The 26,546-nt window shown below is 38.1% G+C and overlaps 1 protein-coding gene across 3 annotated transcripts in view; it reads left to right on the top strand.

Annotated features, from left to right (window-relative positions):
* Positions 1-26,546, top strand: part of FGD6 (FYVE, RhoGEF and PH domain containing 6) — a 114,275-nt gene that overhangs the window by 8,792 nt on the left and 78,937 nt on the right. The window lies entirely within an intron of this gene.

The raw sequence follows: 26,546 nt of genomic DNA, 5'->3' as shown, positions 1-26,546 counted from the left end.
AAGCTTTTACAGACCTGGTAGCAAGTGTTTATTTCCTATTCTGATCTCCCTTTTATGCTGTGGTATCCTTACAGCCTTTCTCTGTGTGTTTTATGGTGTAATTATTTATTGGTATGTCTGATGTTCTGTTTTTAGTTTTAAGCTCCAAGAAGAGTTTGAGTCATACCTTTTTATCCTTCATGAGGTCAACCAAGGGGCTGAGGAGGAATGAGTAGGTGTTGGTTGGATGATAAAATGAATAAAAAAGAGGCAAAAAAAAAAAAAAAACCCAACCCACAACACAACCACTGCAGCTGCTTTTTTCTCTCTGTAGTCACAAAGAGGGGCTTTTGCATTGCATTTAAAGTGTTTTGTATTTAACAAAAAGTACATAGACCCTTTTTGAAGTCTTCGTGTTCTTATATTTAAACCTCAAGCCTTTGAATACTCAGATCTACAGTGGGACTTTTGTAGAAATGTTAACATATATGGCACGTAGTAGGGGCTTAAAGTATTATCAGGAGAATTGAATAAATAAAAATGTCAAGCAAAATCTTAGTGTACCAAGTAAAATTGTTCTAATTTTTTTTAGCTTACAGATGCTCTCCTAACATTTTTCTTTACTGATAAACCCTGTCCTCCCTCCTTTGACCCATGAAAGACTTAGCCTCCCTTGCCTAACTTTTCTCATAGCTGACTACATTCTGTTTACAACTGTCTACTCTGAACGTTAGTACCTAGGCAAAAGCCTTTTTCTTGGCATAAATATTTTGACAGAGAATTGAAATTAAGTATCCCAACTTAAAAAAAAAAAGGTATTCTCATGCTTGCTCTTCTGTCCATGGAACAGTTTTGTTGGTATTGCCCTCCTTTTAATATTCTTTTGTATAATGAATAGTGTGTCTGTGAGAAAGGGAAATTAATTTGGCTTCTTTATGGTATACTACTGTCCTTACCTAAGATGAAGTTTTTTTCTTGAAACTGGAGGTTTGGCCATCCCATTGGCCCTCAGGCATAAATCTCAAGGATCTGTCATTATTGCTAACACCAGCTGTAAACTTCTGGAACTCAGCCTTTTTCTGCTGTTTCATACGCAGGGCGCTTTGCTCTGGTGGTGGTGGGAAACATGGTTGGAAGGGGTTAATGTACACAGCCAGCCTGTGCAGCTGGATGGCATTCTTAAGGAGGGTTCTTTCTCAAGGCCACAGGAAACTGAGGGCGGCTTTGGACAGGTTACAGGCTGTCAAGTAGGGCAGTCTGGTGAAGAGTGAGTGAGCTCTGCTTTTGAATTAGCTTTCCACAGAGATTTTTGTTTAGGCCTGGAGCAGGGAGCCAGGCTTGAGACTCTTGAAATGTGCCAGCTGAATCAAAAGCCTTCAGTCATAGGGTCAGACTAACAGCTTTTCCTGGGAGGTTGTACCTTTTGTAAACAACATTGAATAGACAGAGAAGGCAAAATCCAAGCCCTCATGAGGAGGATACCTGGACACCCTAAAATAAGGTAAATGAGAAGTGGGACATACATTTCAGGTGAGTTGAGTGGATCCAAATGGAAATCCTGTTTGGTAATCTAGCTGTTGAAAATATATAGACCTCTGCCTTGCAGTAATTAAAGTCCAACCCAGTAAAGTTCTAAAATGATTAGAAAAAACACATTATTAACCCTATGTAAGATCGTTCTGCTGGAAAGAGTAGACAAGTGTCTTTAACAGTTTCTCGATCCTCAGGGAAGAGATTCTGGCTCTTTCAGAGGAGATTGGCTCACAGAGACTTACTAATTTTACAGAGTCCACATATATAATCAACCAGATTCTGGATTAGTAAACAGACACTGCCAAGCTATGGTCACCTTCTTTAGAAGACAGATGTTTCATGAATCCAACAGCTTAATATTTACTAATTCATAACATGTTTGTCATTTATCAGGAAATTATTGTATACAGTTCCCAGTTACAAATAGGATTGTATTCTAAAAGTTAATTGTAATTTGGAACTTAGAGTGTATTGTCCAAAGAAACAATTTTGGAAACTTTGGTAAAGGACTCAGTTTAGCGCCCAAATTATATTAACCATTACTGTACTGGCTTCCACTTCCCTTGTCCGGGGTGAATTCTTCCTCTCAGCTTCTCTTTGTGCTGAGGCAGGAGCATTGGCCAGGGTGGAGTTGAGCACCCCCATGTCAGAGAAGCAAATCCACTGAGTCTGAGAGGCAGTGTTTATGGAAAGGGTGAGGTGACTAAAGAATGAGGAAATCGGGGGCTGGGTTTGCTTTGAGAAAGACTGTAAGGCATTGGGAGTGATAAGGAGAAGGGAAGGGCTGGGTGATTGGGATTTAGAGTGCGGTGGATTTTCTTTCCCTCCTTTCTCCTCACTATTCCTATCCCTCCTCTCTTTCCCTCCCCATTCTCCACTGCAGGATTCTGCTAATTGGGTTTCTGACCTCAGGCAAGAGTGAGTAGAGGAAACTGGAGGAGGGGAGTTGGCTGCTGTGAGGAGTGGTGCTGGGAAGCCCTGCAGCCAAGAAGGGTGAATAGCCAAATATGAAGGTAAAGGAGGGTGAAGGGAATACCCCTGGCCGTAGAAACTGTAGCTTTTGGTGTTCCCAGATGGGTCACCGTTTGCTTATTACTGCCCTGGGTTCTCAAAAGCAGTTTTGTTGGGAGCCAGATTGTGAGAAACTCTGGAGTATTCTGGTGCCTTTTGGGTATAGTTAGGAGCTCTCTTGCCTGAAATGTTTCAAACATGATTATCCTCAAATACATAGCAGGCAGCAGGCCTTTCTGTCTCACTGGCATGCAGGTTAATGAGTGCTTCTTTATTAATATTATTTAAGAAGTTTGATTTTCATAGGGAAGTTTGTAAATTTGGGCTGTTAATATTAAAGAGTTATAGGCAAATTAGCAAAATAATAGTATGCCAATATGGGAATTTTCCTTTTGAAATTGTAGTGGATTTCTTAACTCTCTAACCAAGAAAAACTTTCCCTGGAACCTTTCTACCTTTTTCCTCTGTTGTTTAATTCTTATTATAAGCACTTCAAAGAAAATGAATGATTATTGAGTTTTCCTGGGTAACCTAGCAAGCCCTCAGTTTATATATTCCACAATATTGACCCATGTGTAAAGCACTGTGCCTTCAAAAGTGAAAGGAGAGTGCCTACTCCCCAGAGTTTCTGTCCAGTGAGGCAGCAGACAATTACAGGGCAGTATGGTTTTGTGATTCCAAACTTTGTCTGAGTTATACCCCAAGAAGGGTGTTAAAGATGACTTCACAGGGCACCTGGCTGGCTCAGTCAGGGAGGAAGGAGCATGCAATTCTTGATCTCAGGTTTGTGAGTTCGAGTCCCAGGTTGGGTGTAGAGATTACTTAAAAAAATAAATTAAGATAAAGATGACTTCACAAAGGTGGTAAGACTAGACCCAAGGCTTATAAAAATGGACAAGATTGAATTTGGCATTTAGGAGGTCATTTTTTAACCTTGATAAGAACAGTGTCAGTGTTGCTCTAGAGGAAGAAGCCAGATTGCAGACTGAGGAGGATTTCAAAGAGAGGAAATGGAATCAGCCAATGTAGATGGCTGTTCTTGAAACTTTGCCCAGAAGTCCCCATCACTTGACAGGTTTGGATTTATCTTTTGGTTTTCCTCAAGCACCAAGATTCAAAATAAAATAAACTTCAAAATAATTTCTTCTTAATCAGTAGACCCTCATTTCTGATGAAGGAAAGTATTAAGTTTTTTGTTTGTTTTCTCCCCATTTTAAGCACAAAACTGGGCTTAATGAGCTGGCCAAATGACAAATCGTCTAAAATCCTGTTATGGCTTCTGTGTTGTAAATCATCAGACCTAGTCTCTCTTGGGTTGCATTTACCATCTGGTGGTAGTGTTGGATTTTAATGTAATGATTAAAGTATAAATTAATAGCCCTAATAAGCATTTCCACCTTATTGTAGCACTGATAAGATTATGCACTGTTAGAGGGTAAGGGTTAGGACTCCTGTATCTCAACAGAAGCCTTTTACTGGGAGTTATTTACAGCATCATCAGCTCAGGAAATATCAAACATTTGTATGGCTCTTAATTTTGGCTTTCTTGTGTTGGAATCATAACCTCACAATTTTGGCAAATCTGTTTGTTTACATACTTACCCTGCATTTGAAACTGCAGCTAGAAGCATTGGATTTTATTTCTTGGCAATAAAGTTTTTCTTTTTTCCTTTCAAATTAATTATTAGCAATTAGTGAAATTGCAGTATTTTTTCCAGCGCTGTCACTTTGGTCTCATTTTTTGCCAAAACAGATAAGTGATATTTTATCAAACATTATGCTTTTCTGTGGTGGAATGTCACTTTATACTTTTGGATGCATATTTTTAGTCAAGAGATAGAAGAACAAATATCCTAAATTATGATTGTGTGTACACACATACATCCTGTCATGGTAAAAATACATTGTGTTGAGATAGATGATATTTGCACATTTGGGGGGTGGGTGGCATTATTTTTAGAGATGATTGGTTTTCCATTGCTAGATTTTTATTAAATTTTTGAATAGTAAAAATCTAAAAATTTTGTAATTTAGCCAAGGATATCATAATTTTGCTTTTTAAAAGTTAATAATCAATTATATCAGTGAGACAGAAATTGCTTTGCAAAATGAGCTTCTGACCTATTTCCTAGAAAAACATTCTCAGTGTGAACCTTTTGGGAAAGGACACCTGTGGGGAGGGGACAAGGATGGCCTTCATTGTTTTCCTAAACATTTTTAATTCCTGTAAGGACCTGATTGGTAAAGATAATCTGGTAATCCATCAATCTGTAAATGGATTAAGCCTGTTAATAGGATGTTTGGAACTTAATGCATTTTTGCAATAGAAGTAACTGTGAGTAGGTCTTAGGTTCCTAGCCAGCCCACAAGAACTTATTTAGCTTCTGATATGTGAAAAGTGCAATGGAAATTAATAGCAAATGAAATTGTGGCAATACCAAAACAGAACGATAAAATAAGATTTTTGTAACTTTTAAATGCTGATACATTCAAGGAGGTGTAAAAGGTAGTGTGTTGAGGAACTTATTAGGAAGGAACAGGATGAAGAAGTGGGGAAGATGAACTTTGGCTCACCATTCCTCCAGGTGGTTCAGGGGAATTCCAAATCTAGGCTCATGTTCTTTTGTAGGGTGATGAGTGTATTCATATTTCAGGTATTCGTAAGTAATGCCTGTGCTTTGTATATTACTTCTGTAAGCTTTCTGTGTTCTCCCAGACATTTCTTTTAAATGCATCATCTTTTCCTGGAATTACATAGATTAATTTGGTATTTAGGGCAAGCCCTTTATTAAAAAAGTAGACGTGTTTATATGAGCCTATTTATTTTAATACTTTTTTGAAACTATATTAGTAGCGAAGTGTAGCAAAGTGTGCCACAACTCAAAGAGCAGTTTGAGTTGTAGCACATTTGGGTGTAGGAAGCTACAAAGTAGATGTTTTTTTAATTAAATCCTGAGTTAAGTTCAAGAACTGCACTGCCTAGTTTCCTCTGGGTGGTATAGAAAAACTACTTTGGATTAGTCTGAGTCTGGTAATCATGTTTGTGGATCTCTGAAGGTTAAAAAAAAAAAAGTATTTGCAAGTAGTTTTGACGTCAGACAGAGATAATCTATCTTTGGAATTATAAAAATTGGGTTGACCAAATAGACTATCAGTGGAGTAAAGTGTGATGATAGTATTTCCAGGAAGAACAGCTGTCTTCTGCATTTCTCAGCCCTTCTTGTTTGCATGTATTATAGAGCCATTTTGGTTCCATATAAGTGTGCATTGGAGTAAGGTTGTATTTGGTGTTATCATACCCTTTTATACAAGAAGAAATCGAATCACGGTGATGGTGACTTCAGGAAAAATGGACAATTAAAATACAATGAGATTCGTGATTCTGAGCCCTAATGTCCAAGTGTCTGTTTACCAGACTCTCCCATTTATCAAAGTATTTTGGTTTCTGCTTCAGGAAAGGTGAAATAATAAACACTGAACAAAGAAAATCAGTTCCCCCTGAATGTTTGGATAAAAATAAAAAGGAAAACAAACACATTTAGCCTTTTTCTGTTTGAAATGGTGTAACTGCTTATTCTTGAGCTCCCATGGATTCCATAGAAAACTTTGTTTTAGTTAGATCATATATTTTTTTGAAGTCAGTTTCTTGGTAACATATTTTTGACAAGTTGATATACTTTGGCATATGTTAGTATCATCTGAAACATTAGGAATTAAAGAATAGATTTGGTTTTTGATAAATTTAGAATAGCTCGTTCTTTTTTCTTTCTTCATCTGAAAAGTAGTTCCGATTTGAACTGTTTGGCAATTGTAATTTCAAGTCCAGGAAAGTTGGTGTAATATATACAGAAGGAATAATTGGTGACTTTTTTTCTGTCTTTTCTCTTGGTCTTTAGATGTATCTGCAGTCACAAGTAAACAGATATTTCAATTTAAATGAGTAGCTGTTTCATTTCTTAAATTTTCTTTGCATAGTTCCACTGTTGGAAACATGAGGGAAAAGCACAGTTCCTCACTACTGCCCTTTTAGGTTGTGGGAAGTACTTGGGGTGGGAGGGAGGGATGAATAATGAGCTCATTCATGAGTCCAGATATGATTTATTTGGTATCATGTTTGGGTGAGGAAACTTAAATGGGGACCTTTTGGGTATTTTGAGAAATTTGGAAAGTCATATATGTCTTTTAATGGTTCTAGGTTAAATGTAAATTTTAGAACTAATAAGAGTCATTACAAATCATCCAGTGCAATCTCCTCATTCACTGATGAAGCCAAGCCCAGCAAGACATGCTGACTTTTGCCACGCCACAGAGATGGGAAATTGCAAAACCAAGACTCCAACCTGCTGCTTCAGAATACCACATTGCCCCTTCTAATGCTGTTGTGGAACCATTGCAGTGAAAGTCAGCAAGATTTAGAAAACTCAAGTGATCTTAGTTGTTGAAAAAAGGTTTAGGTTTGCTTGTGACATTGCCTATTTTCTTCAGTTATGACAGATATTGTTATCCCTATTAGGAAGGAGGGCTGCACACAGCTTATGAACACAGGATTATATGGCTCGTGTTTTTAAGATGATTTCAGGTGATTTCAGAGAGATAAGGGCTCAAACTAAGCAGAAATTTTTAGCCAACAAATATCTGTGCTACTAATATATGTTAACAAAACTTTCTTCCCTCCACTATCTGACTCCCCATCAATCCAGTTTTTTGCCCACCTCACCAAAAGTCTATCAACCAGGTAATGTCAAGGATAAGAAATGATCTTAACATCAAATACCACAGACTCTATACTAAATAGTAATAGTTACTATTTACTCAGTATTTCTGCTATGCCAAGCATCATGCTAGGAGCTCTCTCATAGTCCCTTCTATCCTATAAGGCAGATATTATCTTCTTTTACAGATGAGGAAACTAAGACTTAATGAGTTTTAAGTAACTTGCCCAAGGGCACGCAGGTATTGTGTAGGTGAACTCAATATGGAACCAAGTTCCTGAGACATACTGATTTTAAATCAGGATATGTTCATATTGTTCTGTGCTGTGAGGCATTGGTTTTGCCTTTTTTTTTTCTTTTTATGTTTGATATCGGTAGAGGTCTGTGAATCTTCTCTCCAGGAAACCTTGATGGACAAAGTATTTCTGTCCCAAATTTGTTCAGTGTCTAGAAGGAAAACACAAGGACACCTGCAGTGATATGTATAGACATCACTGAGCATTTTCAGAGGCTCCAGATTTTTCATGCTAGAAGAGCTCATTGGTTGGAAAGTTTTTGTGGTTAGGAAATTGATGTTTCAGTGTTTGGAAACTGAACTATTCATGCCATATTTGCATTTAGTCAAGGTAGTGGTGTTAAAATGGGTTCCTGTCATTTAGTACCATTTTATGGGGAAATTAATGACACTGGGAGGACTATGCATGTCTCATATTTTCCCACTGATTTACGTGAAAGTTACTTTTTTAGCTATTATCACTATTCCTGATTTCATTCTTTGTCAAATACTTTCTGACCTCTAAATTTAATATTTAATTACTATTTATGGATCCCCAAAGTAAATAATTTTGTAAGGCTGAAATACCTTTTATAATAATATATCCTTATTATCGTAATGAAAAAAAACAGATTTAAATGAATGGTAGGGGATTTTTTTCCCCCAAAGAGGCAGGTGATACACTGTCTGGTTGAATATTGGAGGAGATAGGATTTCTGCAGTCTTGTGAATTATGAGAGGGCAAGACCTGGAAACTGGACAAGGAGCACATTCAGTTAGGCTATAGATTGAGAGAAAATCTTAGATGAGCACTGCTAGCATCATTTCTGGGGCTGCTGACATAGGTCACAGTCACTGGCTTCATCTACCAAGAGGCTTGTGGAATATATCTCCAAGGTGACACTGATCATGATGCCTCTGTGACTTTTTAATTTGGTATCTTGTATTCATTCTGCCTAGGCTCAACTGAATTTAGCTAGTCTTATTTTAAGCAAATAAATGCTGAAAGTCATGTAGAAAACATATTTAAATTCCTTTTGTGTACACCCTGCTGGGCATTTTAACACTGTGTCTCGTGTAAAATAATTACAGTGCTAATTATGGCTTCTCCAAAGCAAGCCTGGTAAGTAAGACCTATACTTGGGTATGAAAAGTAGATACATGTATATGAAATAACTCAAACTGAATTATAGGACTTCTGATAATTCAGACTTCTGATATATTTGTAGTTTTTTTCTCTCAATCCAAATTAATTAATCTATCCAGAAATAACTCCCCAATTGGCTCCATTGTGAGGATGTCTCATTACCAAAGAGCATGTAAGTATGGATTTTTTAGTCTACAGATGTGGATACATGTTTCACTGCCCTATATCACTTGTTTCCTGCCTCTCCTCTTCAAATGTTTTGTGCTAAAACAGGATGAAGAGGGGATAGTGGAGTGCCATGCTCTGAAGGCTTTTGTTATAGGAGCCTGCTGAAATCCTGTTGGCCTCGATCTGCCAGTTTTCCATGACTCTGATTCCCAAAGACTCCTACCTAATGACAGTTGATTTAAAAGGCATCTGATTCCCATGTAAACATAGTGACATTTTAACTGCTAACGGGGATATTTTGAAGTCATTTTATTCCATAGCAGATAATCAACTACTTCAGAGACAGTTGGTGTTTTAGATTTTATTTTATAGAATTTATATAGAGAATTTTGGTAAAATATAGATTTTACTTTTATAGAAATTAATAAACTTAATTCCCCTTGGATAAACCAGAAACCAAATAATTACCTCTTACTATGTCCTTCTCTCAGGCTGGTCTCAACATTTGGAAATGGGGGGCGGGGATAGGGGAATTAGACAAGAAATCAGAGAAACTAAGGAGAGTTCCTATTCACAAGGAATTTACGATTAATCTGGTTTATGATTTTTTTAAGTTGAAAGTGTTACTGACATAACTGTAGATTCATGTACAGTTGTAAGAAATAGTACAGGGGCAGGGTGTTTGGGTGGCTGAGTTGGTTAAGTGTCCCTTGGTTTTGACTCTTGGTTTTGGTTCAGGTAATGATCTCACGACTCATGAGTTCAATCCCCACGTTGGGCTCTTCACTGAGGGTGGAGCCTCCTTAAGATTCTCTTTTTCTCCTTCTGACCCTCTCCCTAGCTCACTCTCTCTATCAAAAAAAAAAAAAGTTTTCTCTTTAAAAAAAAAAAGAAAGAGGGGCGCCTGGGTGGCTCAGTCCATTGAGCATCCAACTTCGTCTCAGGTCATGATCTCGCAATCTGTGAGTTTGAGCACCTCATCGGGCTCTGTGCTGACAGCTCAGAGCCCAGAGCCTGCTTCGGATTCTGCGTCTCCCTGTCTCTTTGCTACTCCCCCATTTGTGCGCACACACTCTCTCTCTCAAAAATAAACATTAAAAAATTAAAAACAAAAAGAGAACGAGTAGAGAGAAAAACTAGTATCCTTTTACAAGTTTCTCTTCATGGTAACATTTTGTAAAATTATAGTAAAATAGCACAACCAGGATACTAACATTGATACAATCTGTTGATCTTACTTAGGTTTCCCCAGTACATGTACTCAGTATGTATATATGTATTTAGTTCTATGTAATTTTGCCACATGTTGGTTTGTGTGTCTGCCATCACAGTGAAGATGCTGAGCAATTCCATCGTTGCAAAGATCCCCCTTGTTACCTTTTTATAACCACACCCACCTCTCACCCATCTCAGTCCCAACCTTGGCAACCAATAATCCATTTCAAATTTTTTGTCATTTCAAAAATGTTATATATAGTGGAATCATAATTCATTCAGCATCATTTCTGGAGATTTCATCCAAGTTGTTGTATGTCTCTATAGCTCTTTCCATTTATTGCTGAGTAATATTCTAGTTAAAGGACATCCAGTTAAAGGGCCATTTCTACTGTTTGGCTCTTAAAAATAAAGCTATAATCGACATTCATGTATAGGTTTTTGTATGAACATATGTTTTCATTTCCCTGGAATAAGTACCCAAGAGTACAATTACAGGTTATGTGGTGATTGCGTGTTTAGTTTTAGGAGGTGCTGCCTCCTAAACTAACCTCCTAAACTGTTTTCCAGAGTAGCTGTACCATTTTACTTTCCCACCAGCAGTGTATGAGTGGTCCAGTGTCTCTACACCCCCTTCAGCACTTGGTGTTTGCCACTTTTATTTTTAGCCATCCTGATAGGTGTGTAGTGACATCCCGTTGTGGTGCAGTTTGCATTTCCTTAATGGTTAATGATGTTAAATATCTTTTCATGCACATATTTGCCATTTATATATCCTCTCAGGTGAAATCTCTGTTTCTTTGGCCCATTTTCAAGTGAGACTTTTTGGTTTATTGTTTTTTTATGTGTATATTTTTAAAATTTTATTTATTTTTGAGAGAGAGAGAGAGACAGAGCATGAGCTGGGGAGGGGCAGAGAGAGAGGGAGACACAGAATCCAAAGCAGGCTGCCGGCTCTGAGCTGTCAGCACAGAGTCCGGCGCAGGGCTCGAACTCACAGACTGCGAGATTATGACCTGAGCCGAAGTCGGACGCTCAACTGACTGAGCCACCCAGGCGCCCCATTGGTTTATTGTTTTTAAAGAATTATCTCATAATTAAGCATCATTTGGTGCCCTACTCCCTAGAGAATAAAATTCAAACTCTTTACCTTAGTAAATAAGACTTTTTGTGGTCTGGCCCCAGTTGGCCTTTGTAATGTCATGAGTTTGCCTACCTGTATAAGATTGACCAACATTCCTAAGCACCCTGTTCTCTTTCATAGCTTTGTTCTACTACCTGACACACCCTCCTCCAGACAGATTATCTTTCATCCTTCTAGACCTAACTCAAATGTTACCTTTCACGGAACTCCCTTTCTAGTGTAGGAAAGGTAAGAAAATACCCCTACCTCTTCCACCTATCCCCTTGTCCCACTTACCCGGTTCTGTTTTTCTTTCTAATAACACTTTCTTTTCCCATCAATATATTATCTATTTCCCACTTCTCTCCACTACTAAAATACAACCTGCATGAATGAGTGAGGCATTTAACTTTGTTACATCACTTTCTCCCCCATGCCTAGAACAGTGCCTGACGTATAATAGGCACATTGTAAATAGTTCTTGAAAGACTGAGGAAGTGAATTTGTGGATACTTGTGTTGCCACTCCCTTCCATAGCATGTTACCTAACATACCCTGTTTACAGTGTAATAAAAGTAATAGCTACCATCTACTGTATTGATTGTATACCAAGCAGTACAGGTCACCCCTTTCCTTCGTCTGCTTTTGCACAGCACTACTTTATTATTCTATCCTAGCAGTTTGTTAGCCTCTCCCTACCACTCCCTCCAAAAAAGAAACATAATATATAAGAAATATAAGAATAAATATTATAAGCATCTTTGTGTCCCTGGCCTCAGCAGATACCTGGCACAAAATAGGTGGTCACATCTGAGTAAATAGTTGTCAGGTTATATATTGCTTTTACTTGTGTGAGGTCAGAATCCAGCTGCATTTTGAGTAAACCAGTGTCCCACTGACTAGGCTTCCAGAATGCACAGGAAACATCTGTTAATTTTGGAAAGCTGTTACACTGATTTGGAAAATTATTGCTATTTGCTAAAACAAAGCTCCCTTGAAGAAGAGAAATTGGGCTAAAAGACCTCACATGAGTCTGTCTTTATTAGATAGTGAGCATCCTTACATGTTGTAGAATTGTTAAGCAAGAAACTTTCCATTCCACTCATTCCACTGGTCATGTTACAAACCTGCAGAAAGAAGCCATAGGCCTAAATTCCCACACGAATCAAAAGCAATTTTTAACAGTCTCTCAAAGTATGTATCTTAAGGTGCCTATCGTGATGTGATGTGCGATTCAGAAAATGCAGATAATTTAATACTAAAAAAAATATTTTTATAAAACTCTTCTTAAATGAAAGATCTGTCTCTATGTCTTACATGTAGTAAGAAAACTGAAAGTTAAAAAATAAAAATCTAAGTGGTTTGTAGGTACCCAAAGGAGTTAGCCAAACTGTTAGGATGTCCCAAAATCAAGAGCTTGGTGAAGGCCTTGTGCAATTTTTATATATATGAGGAAATGATTAGAGTGATTTAGCTATAGAAAATGTGCTTTCTCTTATGGGGTCAATTACCCATATCATTATTTTAGGATTTGAACATCTGGTCTGCTGAAATATGTTATTTAAACTCTGTTGTCTGCAAATAAAGTATATTATCAACACCAATCTCGAGTAGTCGGGTATCCAGATGAGAAAAATATAGGAATCTTAAACAAAAAAAATTATGAAATCTGGGGCACCTGGGTGGCCCATTCAGTTGAACATCTGACTTTGGCTCAGCTCACAGTTCATGATTTCAAGCCCTGCGTCAGGCTCTGTGCTGACCGCTCAGATCCTGGATCCTGCTTCAGATTCGGTGTCTCCCTCTCTCTGTCCCTTCCCCACTTATGCTCTGTCTCTCAAAAATGAATAAATGTTAAAAAAAATTTTTTTTTTTAAACTATGAAATCTTCTGGAAAAATGTTAACTTAAGAAAACTTTTTACCCTTATCTTTTAGTGTTCTCACTATACAACAGATAAAAGCTGATGTTCTAGCTATTAAGAAGACCAATAAAATATAGGATATGTTTGTGAACTTGTACAGATAACCTGAGAAAGCTATTTAATAGATTACACGTTTCATCCTAGTATTAAATTGTGTTTCCAGTTATATTAAATTGTGTTTCCAATTACAGGTGCTTACTGCATACCAAGTATATGCTAAGTACCATATTTGGGGAAGGATAAAAGAAACTTTTAAAATGAGAATTGGGAGGCGCTTGGGTGGCTCAGTTCGTTCGGCGTCTGACTTTGGCTCAGGTCATAATCATACAGTTCGTAAGTCTGAGCCCTGTGTCGGGCTCTGCTGACAGCTCAGAGCCTGGAGCCTGCTTCAGATTCTGTCTCCCTCTCCTGTGCTTGTTCTCCCACCCTCTCCCTCTCTCAAGAATAAACAAATATTTAAAAATAAGTAAATAAAATGAGAATTGGTACTAGGGTTTTAGCAAAGAATATAAAATAAAGGTCTGAAGGGTGAAAGTTTTCTGTGACTATTAAAGAAATTAGTTTTGGTCTCATTAAAATATATGAACTCTTTGTAGAGCAAAATTTAAACACTGAGAAAGTAAGCAAATACATTAGCTCTAATAGGTTCAGGGGCTTTTTGATGGTAAAATTAGTTTAAGTATGTTTTCATACCCAGTGTTTACTTGATTACCTGTTGATGGTTTTGTACAGTGGGCTAACATGAGATCTTAACCGTTCCATTGAATGTAGCCTTGTTAGATTGATTCTCAATAGTAGTAATTCTAAGCATCTTTAATTCTTACTGAGCCCTTCCCACTGCTAAGGAGCAAAGTATTTTCGCATACTCTCCTGTACTCTACAGATTACTGTCTTTTCAGCCTGCTTGTTGAAGTCTTGGCTCCAGTAAATATGTCTGCTGGCTTTTCTGCTAATGCCCTGTGGGTTGATTCCATAAGTTAAAATCTGTGACTGTGAGTAGGGTTTGTTGGAGTTTACAGTAGCTTCTATCTTACTATACTTACCTGATGTTAGGGTAAAGATGTTCTTTCTTCCTTGGGTTTACCATACAGGGAATTTATCATTTTCCTTGACAGGTGGTAGACAATTTAGAGGGTTGGAAGTGTGTTCATTTATAGTCTGTCTACAGGAAGTATACTGAAAATTACTGCTGTAATTTACATGTCAACATGGTCTGATTTTTGTTTTGTTTTGTTTTGCATTTTATAGGAGGCTTAGATAGGGATGGCTGTCTCCAGCCCATCCTTCCCCCTTATCTTTGATCTTTTCTTCCTAAGTATTATATACATACATATATATACATATATATATATACACATATATATATATGTATGTATATATATACTGTATATGAGGAATGCTTGAAATAATTGAAATTAGTAAGCTTGGGGGAAGGAGAATGGGGATTTTCTGTATTAAGTTTTTAAATTATAAGCATTACATAGAATCCTTTTTTTTTTCTTTTAAAGTTAAATGTACATAAAGCGAAAAGTAAAATGTTCCTTCCTTTCCCTCTCCTTATCCCCCTCCATTCTAGTTGAGAGAAAAGGTTTTCTGGGGATTCGTTTGTTTTGTTTTTTGATATGGAAAGTTTTAGAATAAATGGAAATTTTAGGGGTAGTTAATCTCTGTTCCCAGGAGGCCTTATCTTGGAGGTACTTGAGAAAGGCAAAGGCTGTCAGAACTGTTTCCCCTAGGCAGGAAGTCTTCCTTCTTGTGTTACCTCGGTGCCTAACACAAAGCTTAACTCACCAGGAACTCAGTGAACAGCTAGGGTAGTACAGGCACATGTCACAGATGGAAGAGTGGATCACGTTCCTGGATAACGCTTTGTCTTTCTACTTGCTCCTTGTATCTCTCCTCTTTCCCTCTTTTCTTACTATTTTCTGGTACCTTAATTTGTCCTTACTTCCTTCCTCTCCTTTTTTGGTGCCTTTAGCTAGTGGCTCAGAGCAGGGGATCAAGGTTTTGAAGTGCTGTCTACTAGACTTTCTACTGTAGGATGAACATCTGTAATTAGAAAAGAAATACAGGTACCTTGCTTTACATTACAAAGTAAAGTTCACATAACTAAAAGAATCAGCAACTTCAATGCATAAGTGACATGTGCTTTTTATAACTTTCAGAGGTCTTTGTAGCCTGTGTTGCTCATTGTGATCTTTATTTACCAAAGAGGGATAAAGCTAGTGTTTAGAAAGGTGCTTTTAAAAGTATCTTGAGATCTAATAGGACACCTCTAAATTAGGTGGTGACTGAAATTCTTTTAGAAATAGGAAACAGTGTTGTGATATGGGTAAAAGTGTGATTATTCCAAGCTTCAGGATATTACTGTACAAGTAATAAACTCCCAAAAAGAAGCAGTGAAGTAAAACATTTATAACAAGAGTAGGGGTGACCTGCTACAAAATCATGGCTCATATGATCTCATTGCAGGAGTTCTTTACTCAGCCATGTACACTGATGATGAGCTGTTTCACATGACTGATAATGCAGAAGCTTCTGTCTGAAGTCATTTTTTTACCCGAGTCTAGACTTTTAAGTATCTGGACTAATTGTTTTTTTAATATTACAGATGACACTCTACATGTACGAAGTGAGAGAGCATGCATGCAAATACCAGGCATTGTTGTCAGTACATTATTCATATAAATTTGTTTGATTCTCATAAAGCCCTTTCAGGTAGGCACTATTATTATCCCCATTTTATGGATGAAGAAACTGAGGCAAATTGAAGTTAAGAGCTTATCACTCATTTTCACTTAGATAGTAAGTGGAAGAGCTAAGATTAAAACAGAATCAGTTTGGGGGCACCTGGGTGCCTCAGTTGGTTAAGTGTCCAACTTCAGTTCAGGTCATGATCTCATGGTTTGTGGGTTCAGGCCCCACATCAGGTTCTGTGCTGACAGCTCAGAGCCCGGAGCCTGCTTGGGATTCTGTGTCTCTCTGTCTCTCTGCCCCTCCCCTGTTCGTGCTCTGTCTCTCACTCTCTCAAAAATAAATAAAAACATTTAAAAAAACAAACAAAAAAACAGAGGCCATTTTGTTCCAAAGCAGATATTCTGCTCCTTCTGGGTAATCTACTAAAGCAAGGGTCAGCCAACTTTTTCCACAAAGGGTCAGATGGTAAATATTTTTACCATGTAATCTCTGTTGCAACTGTTCAGCTCTGTGGATATAGCATGAAAGCAGCCATAGACAGTCCAAAAACAAATGTGCTTGACTATGCTCCAATAGAACTTTATTTGTAGACACTGAAATTTGAGTTTTGTGTATTTCCACATGTCACAAAACATTATTCTTGATTTTTTTTTCACCATTTAAAATGTAAAAACCATTCTTGGCTCATGGGCCTTACAAAAAGAAGCAGACTGGACTTGTCTGTTCATACTGTACTATTTTTGTGTGAGATATTAGGATAAAGTCCACTAATTTATTCATCCATGCAGGAAAGAGAGATCAGGTATCATACTAAATTCTAGGTTACCAAGGATGAACAAGAACAAAACCTTCCAGTTCCTTTTGCCATTCCACTTAAGTTCTACTTCTTCTCATGTCTGGTTTTTTTAAGAGTTTACCTTCGGGGCTCTTGGGTGGCTCAGTCACTTGAGTGTCTGACTCTTGGTTTCAACTCAGGTCATGATCCCAGGGTTGTGGGATTGAGCACTGTGTTGTCGATTGAACCCTGCTTAAGATTCTCTCTCTCCCGCAGCCCCTCTCCCCACTCCCTCTCTCTTAAAAAAAAAAAAAATTCTCTTTTATTTCCTGTCCGTTGCATGTACCAGACATGTTCATATTATCCAATTTAATCTTCATAGCCAGTAGTGTTATCTGTTTTATAGTTTAGAGAAGTATAAAATAAAAGAGCCTAAATAGGCAGCCATTTACACACAGCCAGGTGAGAAGTAGAGCCTAGATTCAAATGCAAGTTTGTCTTAGGTTTAGGTGTTTTTTTGTTCGCTTCACTGCTGCTTCCTCTTTGCTCCTGGGAATGTATGAAGCTATGATGAAATGCTTTTGACCCTGTCTAAAGGGAATTTGTGTATCTCACTTCTAAAATGGCATGCTTATTTTTACTCCCCTTCCATTTGCCCTGACTCTAGCTTTCAAAGATGCTATCTATACAAGTTTGATAGAAATGTTAAGATGTTTCTTGGTTTCCCAATCAAGGAAGCAAAGGAAAGAAGGAAGGAAGGAAGGAAGGAAGGAAGGAAGGAAGGAAGGAAGGAAGGAAAGAAAGAAAGAAGGAAAGAAAGAAAGAAAGAAAGAAAGAAAGAAAGAAAGAAAGAAAGAAAGAAAGAAAGAAAGAAAGAAAGGAGGGAGGGAGGGAGGGAAAGAAGGAAGGAAGGAAGGAAGGAAGGAAGGAAGGAAGGAAAGAAGGAAAGAAAGAAAGAAAGAAAGAAAGAAAGAAAGAAAGAAAGAAAGAAAAAGAAAAAGGAAACACAGAACAAGTTAATAATTTAACTAGTAGAAAGATACACTGATGCATGGGAGGAAGAATGGAGGAAGAAAACCCATGTCCTTTCCTGATGCCCTCTACTGCCTCTCAAGTCTTGAAAGAATAGGACTGTGTCCTTAGCACGCTCTGAGAAAGAAATGGGTTCCAGATGAGTCTTTGGGATTATTGATGATTCATAGGGGGCCTGGAGTAGATTTTTAGGACAGTTCTTTTGTGGACAGTACCTGAAGAAGACAAATGATAAGTAGAATTGTTCATGTTTAGTTTTAAGTAAGGAAGTGAACTGATGTGTTCATGAGTGACAGTTTAACCTCCTCATCTTTGACTACTTATGGGTTCCCAAGAAGCTTCCTATCCTTTTCCCCATGGCCGTGGGAAATCCCAATTACAGGTTGTAGTTCCTATTAGAAAATGGAAACACTCAAGTAGGCTTGGCTAAAATAAGATCTGGGACTGAAAGCAGATGTCTCTTGAGTTTAACTACTGGTTTCCTTGTAATTCCCTACTACTTTATTATAGTGGGGTCTGTATTTAATGTAACATTTAATATTCTGTAGCATGGAATATGTCATTTCTGTAACACATAGCATTAATACCTTTAATTTGAAAATTGCTGAAGTTTATCATGACAGACTTCAGATGCATATACTAAATATAACTAGGTGTACATGAAGCTAACTTGATACACCCTTCAATGGGATTTATTAGGATAATTATATCCAAAACTACCAGTGCAACTGCTTTGTACTTAAGGATCCCAGAAAATGGCACCCTCTGCGGTGGTTTATTTTTAATTAATTGATTAATAATTTGTTATCTAACATTTATTTATAATATGTTATGTAATTTCTAATAAAACTTAGTGTTTAATTTATAATCTAATTAATAACTTAATTACTGATGTTTTAATTATTTATTATTCACCCTGTTGGTAAGGGAGGGATTTCTGTCCTTCCATTATGGAGATGGTCAAACGCATGACACCTGACAGATGAGATAGACAGTAATTGGTTGGTCACATATACAGGGGAGGAGGACATAGCCCTCCATATAGGCCCACACTGAGCTTGCACTTTGGAACAGAATGAGTCACCAGGGGCCGTGGAAAGCAGGCTATACAGTATCAAGATAATGGGTCCCCTTTGGTTCCCATGGGAGGATATGATTGGCTGGTTTGAATAATTCCATATGTTGGCAAGGAACTAAAATCCTCTACTCAGGTGTAGCCAGAACTGCCCTTGTGATAAAAAAGGTTGTTTGGCTAGGGCACCCTATCTGTGGGAACAGAATAGGAAGGGCAACTTGCAGTCAGGCCGTTTGGCATCCTCTTCGTTTTCCATGGATGTCAAGACAGAATACAATAGGTATTATACCATAGTAGTTTCATACTGACTCACAATCAAGAGCAGAGCATGGGCAGAGGGAATGATCGTATTTTCCAAAAGGCCCACCACCTTTTCAGTGGCTGTTAGGATTATGATAAAGAGATATTGGCAGGAGCAATGTGGCATGTATAGTAGACTGAAAAACACATGGTCATCCTGATTAAGAAGATAGTCAAAGGATGAGGTGTTTATGTCTTCATCAATGAGTCCCACTCCTCTGGCCCAGCTCCCCGACTAGGTTCCCTACTCTAGTGTTAGAACCTGGCAAAGCCAAGGAGAGGAGTGGGTATCCCCATTTCCTATCATGGATGGATGATTGTCTTTTCTGCCATGGCTGCCCTCCAAGAGAGGGATCTGTCTCTAATTTGGTAGACACTCTTAGCCTCTCATCACACAGAAATCCCCACCACCACCCTGCCTCCAGCACCTTCCACAACACTTCAATTCCTATCTCCAAGCCTTTGCTTATACTGCTTCCCTTCCCTCCAACTTAGGATGCCTTTGCTCCTCTTTATTCATTGGAGTCTTTCATGTGCTTGTGCCTTAAATTTCTGACTGCCCCAGCCTGCATGAGGTATCTATTTCTCTGGTTCTGTAGCCCTTTTAATGTCTGTGCACTGACTTTAACATTTAGCATGCACTAACTTTTAGTTGTACTCTTCAGAAAATAGTCCCTGCCTTTATCCTAATTCTTGTGGTATTAATTCCTTCTGCCTTTATCTGTATAGAAAAGTTTCACTCAGCAGGTAAAAAGAGAAGCAACCAATAGAATTTACAGTTTGAATATTAACTAATTCTATTAGATTATCTTCATCCAGCCCCTAAAATAATATGATACATAATAAGTCCTCAATATTTATTGAAATAAATGGCATAGCAGTTTTATATTTTTTAAAAAATATGTAAAAACGTGTGTAAATATGTGTGTGTGTAAATGTGAAGCATCCATGTGTGTATGTGTGTCTAAATATGAAGCACCCTCATGTAGCCCTCCCAACTCCTTTATTTCTAGTGGCCTTTGTGTGGTACTAATGAGTTACATAAAGGGAAGAAAGGATGTTGGGTCAACCCTAACTTTATTGAAAACTGTTTTATTTTTCAACACAATAAACTTTGCTACAATGACAAAACTGGATTGGCAACCTGCTATATTTTATTTGGAAGCATTTCTCCCACCCCCCCTATCTAATATATTTTATTTATTTATTTTTATTTTTAAATTTACATCCAAATTAGCGTATAGTGCAACAGTGATTTCAGGAGTAGATTCCTTAATGCCCCTTACCCAAATAGCCCACCCACCCCCCACCACAACCCCTCCAGCAACCCTCTTATATTCTCCATATTTAAGAGTCTCTTATGTTTTGTCCCCCTCCCTATTTTTATATTATTTTTGCTTCCCTTCCCTTATGTTCATCTGTTTTGTAGCTTAAAGTCCTCATATGAGTAAAGTCATATATTTGTCTTTCTCTGACTAATTTCGCTTAGCATAATACCCTTTAGTTCCATCCACGTAGTTGTAAATGGCAAGATTTCATTCTTTTTGATTTCCGAGTAGTAATCCATTGTGTGTGTGTGTGTGTGTGTGTGTGTGTGTGTGTGTGTGTACACACATACACCACATCTTTATCCATTCATCCATCGATGGACATTTGGGCTCTTTTATTTGGAGACATTTCTAAGCTTAATAGAATGCTTTTCTGTATGTATTAACAAAAAGGTTTTGGTCCACATTTCTTGAAAAGTATTTTAGGGAATCATTCTCAAACCAGATTTTAAGAAAGCAAAATTGCTGGTAATTAAATGTTTGGTATTTATTTTAGCTAGTGCTTGTATCGGGAGACATTTTTATCACAATCTATTCCTCTCCACCTAGGAGCAGCTCATGATTGAACCAGATTCTCCCAGCTAAGCTAGAGTGACAAGAGTGCCTATTGGACTGTGATCAGCCTCAGGCTCCTCTTATGACATCAGGATTGCACCAGGAACCCTGGAGGGCATGATCATCCTTATTTACAGGCTAGGAGTTCTCCCACAACCCAGAGTGCTGTGGGAGATGCCTAATAGTATGGTGCTGTTCGCTGTGGCATAGTCAACAAGTTGTGTGGTTATTCTGTGGCCCCTATAGAATGTTGAACAATCCCTTTACAATTTCTTTTTCTCTCTCTTTTAAGTTTATTTTATTTTGAGAGACAGGGAGAGAGCGTGCATGTGCGCACGAGCGGGAGAGGGACAGAGAGAGGGAGAGACAGAAACCCCAGCAGGCTCGTGCTGTCAAGTGCGGAGCCCAATCAGGGCTTGATCTCAGAAACTATGAGATCATGGCCTGAGCCCAAATCAAGAGTCAGATGTTTAACTGACTGAGACACCCAGGCACCCCTTTTCCATTTGTCTTTTAAACCATTTTTGGAGTAGTCCTGTAATGACTGTATCTTAAATAGCAGCCTCGGGGTACTGATCCTGATTTTGTTTTTAACTGTCAGTCTGCAGTTTAGAGAATCCTAGTAACAAATGCGTATCTAGGGAAGGAAATGGAAATGGTATTTAAAAGGTTAAGGTTGCCCCTGGAAAATGAAGTGGGCATGTTTTTCAAAGTGCATCACTAAAGCCTGGTATTCTTTCCTGACAGTGTCACCTCAAATCAGCTTTTAAACCATCCTTCAGTTTATATTTCAAGGAAGCTGGGTATTTCTCTGTGGTTTCTTTTTTCTGAAGCCATAGAATTCCAGCTTGGTAGTTTTAAAGGCTTGGTTGTTAACACCTCTAAATTCATGACCCAAAGAGTAAAACACTAACCATATGCATTTTATGCTGCAGGTTTCTTTTTCATTTCCTTTCCTTTTTTGGTAACATACTCCTGCTGTGCTATCCCTTATTGTAGTGATTTTATTTGTATTGTATGTTTTATTAATCAAAGTGTTTAATTCAAGAAAGTTAATGCATTATATACATGTGTGAAATTAAAGATTATTTTTACTGAAATCAAGATAATAAAATCCATTAATGTTTAAAATGAAAATAAGGTATGTTCTAACCTTTAGTCTGTCACTCAAAAGAAGATTAAAGATTAATATATATTTAAAAACTAATGTATATACCTTTCTTTGAGGGGAAGGATTTCTGCTGTTACACTATAATTAGAACATCAGCCATCCACGGCTTACATATTACTGAAACATTGACGTTTCTTTTTAGTTAAAGCAGTTAGGAATAGAGAAGACCTAGCAGATGATCTGGTTTGCCTCTTAGCACGTAGAGGTCACACTTGAAGAACCTGATTTTTGTTGAGGTCAGATAAGTTTGCTGCAGACTCAGTGTTATCTCTTGGCTTTTATGCTCTGTCACCCTGGCTCTGCACATACTTAACAATAATTGTGCAAGAGCCTACAGTTGGAAAACCTAAAAACATGCCACAAATATATGCATCTTTCGTTATTCAAGGATGAAAATGGCCACATATACCCATTTACAGTTGTGCCATATTCCCTAAGAGTAGTAGAGAGATAACTTACTCATTTTAAAGATAGTTCCCAGGAAAATCATCTGAGTGGAAAATGGAGAAAATTCTCCACGTACTGGGTAATTGAAAAGAGGACATGAAAACAAGAATAAGAGTGGTTTCTAAACCATTTTTTATTGATTTGATTTATGGTTTTCAACCTGACCCCTAAATCAAAAGTTCAGTAAAGGAGCTGAAATAACAGAGTAGAACATTTTCTGGTGAAACTAAATGTAAACACTTTCCTGGTGAAAATTGTGAACCAATATTATGTAGTTAGCATGTAATAATACATAACTTATTAAAAAACATTTTTATGTTTCTATGTAGTGTTCATCCTTCAAGTGCTTAACAGTAGTTTTTTCTGTTCATTCTGTGATGAATATGAAAGCAGCCAAAGGAAACACATAATCACTAAGTCATAATGAGACAGCATTTGTAGGAGAATTATAACAACATCCTGAGGACTAGCAGGTTCTGCTCAGTTTGGTCCAGGAGTGGTAGAAAGAGGAAGAGAAAGATCTCAGAAGTTCAGATTTACATGTTGTGACTTGAAAATTAGAAAGAAACTTTGAAGGTGAGGACACTGGAATAACCTTTTTATTCAAGTTTAGGAGGAATTACATGGAACATTCTATGTTTCGGGGGCTCAGATAAGAGAGGAAGAAGATAACTAGATTCATCAACAAAGAGGACAGGATTCAATGCTTTGAAAGTGCTCCTCAGTTCACTGTGCTTCTCCTTTTCCTTTCTCTGTTCTCCTTGTTCTCCCCTCCCTTTGCTGGAATTTTTCAGGTTAATGGAGGTTCACAGGGATGTTTTGTTGGTGATGTCTGGCTCGGCCTTGTGCAGTTTTATGTTCTGAAAAACTCCTAGGGGAGATAGATTAAATGAGTCTTTTTAAAGAGACAGTTCCTTCTAAAAGAGAAACCCTCCTTCGTGTGATATCTTACCTAAAAGAGAAATTTCATGTACTTACAGGGGAGGGCGTACTGTGCCTATATAGCAAATAACATAAAAAATACATAATTTAAAAAAATTGTTTTTACAGTTTATTTTTGAGAGAGTGAGTATGATTGGGGTAGGGGTAGAGAGAATCCCAAGCAGGCCCCATACTGTAAGCACAGAGCCTGACTTGGGGCTTGAACCCATGAACCATGAGATCATGGCCTGAGCTGAAACCAAGAGTCGAACGCTCAACCAACTGAGCCACCCAGGTGCCCCCCAAAATACGTAATTTTTTTAAAAGTGATGGCGTTAAGTAATCAGATGTGCAGATCCAAATGTGTATGTAGATCCTTGATGTGTGGAATTGAAGACAGCTGCCTAATCAGTGGGAATTTACTTCTGGCTTTACTTTTCTCTGCCCTTACCTCATCCAGACTTGGAAAGGATGGCCTGGGGAGGTAGAGCCCAGTCTTGATTCTTTTTGGGTTGTGTTTGCAGCTTACTTTCCTTTTACTTCGATTATCAAATTGTGAAATAACCAGGCAGGAAATTGTGGAGGAAACACTATGTCCTGTTCCTTTAACCCGCAAGGCTGACAGTGTTAGGACGATATCTTCCTGACAGTGGGAAGGAAATGTAAAGAATAGATGAGCCCCAACTCAATGACTGGCATCAGTAAGAAGTCCATATTTCATTATCTGAGATCTAAAGTTATCTATATAGATTTGAAAGCTGCTAAGAATTATGTAGGAAAATAGATTAATCAACAACTTTTCTCTGTTTGAACATGTAGACACAAACGTGTAAATATGGATGCTAAATGCCATCTTTCCTGATTTTGCTGCCAAACCCGTTATCTTTTCTTTAAAATCATATCCCTTGTTAAGAAATTTCTGTTTCAATTGATGTCCCCCTCATTTTGCTGGTGACTTGAAGGAAGACTCCGGTTTTTCCCCTACCTCTTTACCATAGCCCTGATGAAGTTTTTAACTCTTATATCTAGCCCTTCCTCTTAATTCCTGATGTAGCCAACCTTATTCAGGTTGTCTATACTGTTGAAATTACCTCTCAGATCCCTATCCACTTCTGTCCCTGTGCCCGCCCCATTCAGCCCCCAATGAGTTACAAGATTAGTCTTCCTAAAACCTTGCTTTGCTTTGCTTTGCTCACATTCCTCCCTTGCAAGCTTCAGAAATTGTAAATGGTCTACCATTTACTATCCAGATATATAGGGAGCTCCTTTTACTTCAATTTAATCTTTTGAGATCAGGGGGACCTCACTGATGCTAATTAGGGCTATCCTTTTCACTGTTTGGGTGGGGGGACTGGGGCATGGGCTGGGCCTACAGGCCTGGGTTGATGGAAGGGATGTTGTTCTCTTTTCTGTTGTCATTAATGGGAGAGAAGTATGGATTAAGGAAATCTTTGAGGTCTACTGGAAGATTTGAGTCTTCTTGTTGAAGGCCTACAAGCTGAGTATGGACTCTGCTATTGTTCATGACCCTTGACAGGCTAGTACCTGTTATCTTCTCCAAGCTTGTTTTCCATTATGTGTAGGAGACTCCTGCTGCAGCCTGAATGTTCTTTTTGTTTTCTGAAAACAAATATTCCCACTTCCACACCTTTGAGTATGATGCTTAGGATGCCCCTTCTCCTTTAAACCATACACTATTCCAGTATTCCCCCCCAAACCTTTCTTTATGATCACTGCCATAAATACTTACCGTCTGAACGTCTGAAATTTGACACTCTTTGCTTTCTAATATAATTTTTGTTTACTCACTAAAAATTTACTGAGGGCCCATTATGTGTCAAGCAGGATCCTGGGGGTTCAACTGAAAAAGACCATTTTCTTGTCCTTAGGAGTTTACATTTTAGGGAGGGAAACAAATATATCACCATGTGCAGTTGAATGAGATGGTGTAGGATTCAGAATAGACAAGTAAACCAATGTGGTTAGGGAGGGCTTGGTCAGGGAAGGTTTTCTGTAGGAAAGCAACTTTCAGAACTAACAACTCCCAACATTTTATGGCAGTTACGTTTTGATCCATGTCCTTTTAATACTAAAAGCTTTTTTTTTCTCTTGTCCTTAAATTAACTGTTGTAAATATTTATATCCCTAACAATTGTGGCTACTAGCTTCCTACTGTATCCTTAATAATGGCTTTCCAAATGTTGGACCAGGAAGCACCTCTCAGCTCTCTCTTCAGACAAAGTAAACCTAATTTCCTCACAGGTGCTACAAGCTCTGCTACTGATTATTCAAAATTTTTATACTGTTGAGTCTAAAAGAGTGCACTGATTCAAAAAACCAAATTACTGGGATCTTGTTATAACCAGACTGTGATTCATTGCAGCAGGGTGAGGCCTAAGGCTTTATATTTCTGAAAAGCTTCCTGGTGATGCTGAAGCTGGTCATAGATTGAATGTGTTTATGAGTAACAGGGTTTTAGAGGACGAAAGATAAAGAATTAAGATAAAAAGAAGTGAAGGTACGTTTTATTTATATGGATGGGTCCTGCAGTCTCTGCATCCTGTTAACTTTATTTTATGCTAGCTAATTTAAATCACCTAATTACCCAGCTGGGTTGGGCTCCTGTCCCTGCAACCAGAGACAGTGAATCTTGCCAGTGATCTGACTAGAAAGCTTCCATTCTCCACCCCCACCTCCTCCCTAGAGAGTGAGTCTCCTCCTTGTCATGGGGAGCTATGATAAGGCGCACCCACCTAGTTGAGGCTGCAATATGATTCTCTGAGGCCCTCTAGCTACTGAATAATAAGGAACCCCTGTCTTTGGCAGAGGGAGGTGTTCCTTTTGGCATTCTGCCTTCACCCAACTGGTTTGTGTAACATTTGAGTTCCAGGAATGGCATCTGAGGCTAGTCTGTATCCTACAATGTGTAATCAGGAACTGGCAGAAAATTCATCTTTAGCTTTTAAGATTCCTGTTAGAAATATTCATAACTTGTAGGAGCCTTGGCAGTTGAATGACCTGACCTTGATCTGTAAAGGGGCCTGCCAGGGTGAAATGCAACTCTCTTTATTCCGTGTGAATGTTTCTCCTGATGATTTTCTGTGATCTTTTACTGACTCTTCTGCAGATATTCTTATAGACTGCAGACAGGAAAGCAGTT

Source organism: Acinonyx jubatus, chromosome B4 (genome assembly GCF_027475565.1).
Source record: "Acinonyx jubatus isolate Ajub_Pintada_27869175 chromosome B4, VMU_Ajub_asm_v1.0, whole genome shotgun sequence".
Classification (NCBI taxonomy): domain Eukaryota; kingdom Metazoa; phylum Chordata; class Mammalia; order Carnivora; family Felidae; genus Acinonyx; species Acinonyx jubatus.
The sequence above is the reverse complement of the archived record's forward strand: the minus strand, read 5'-3'. Positions and strand labels throughout refer to the sequence as shown.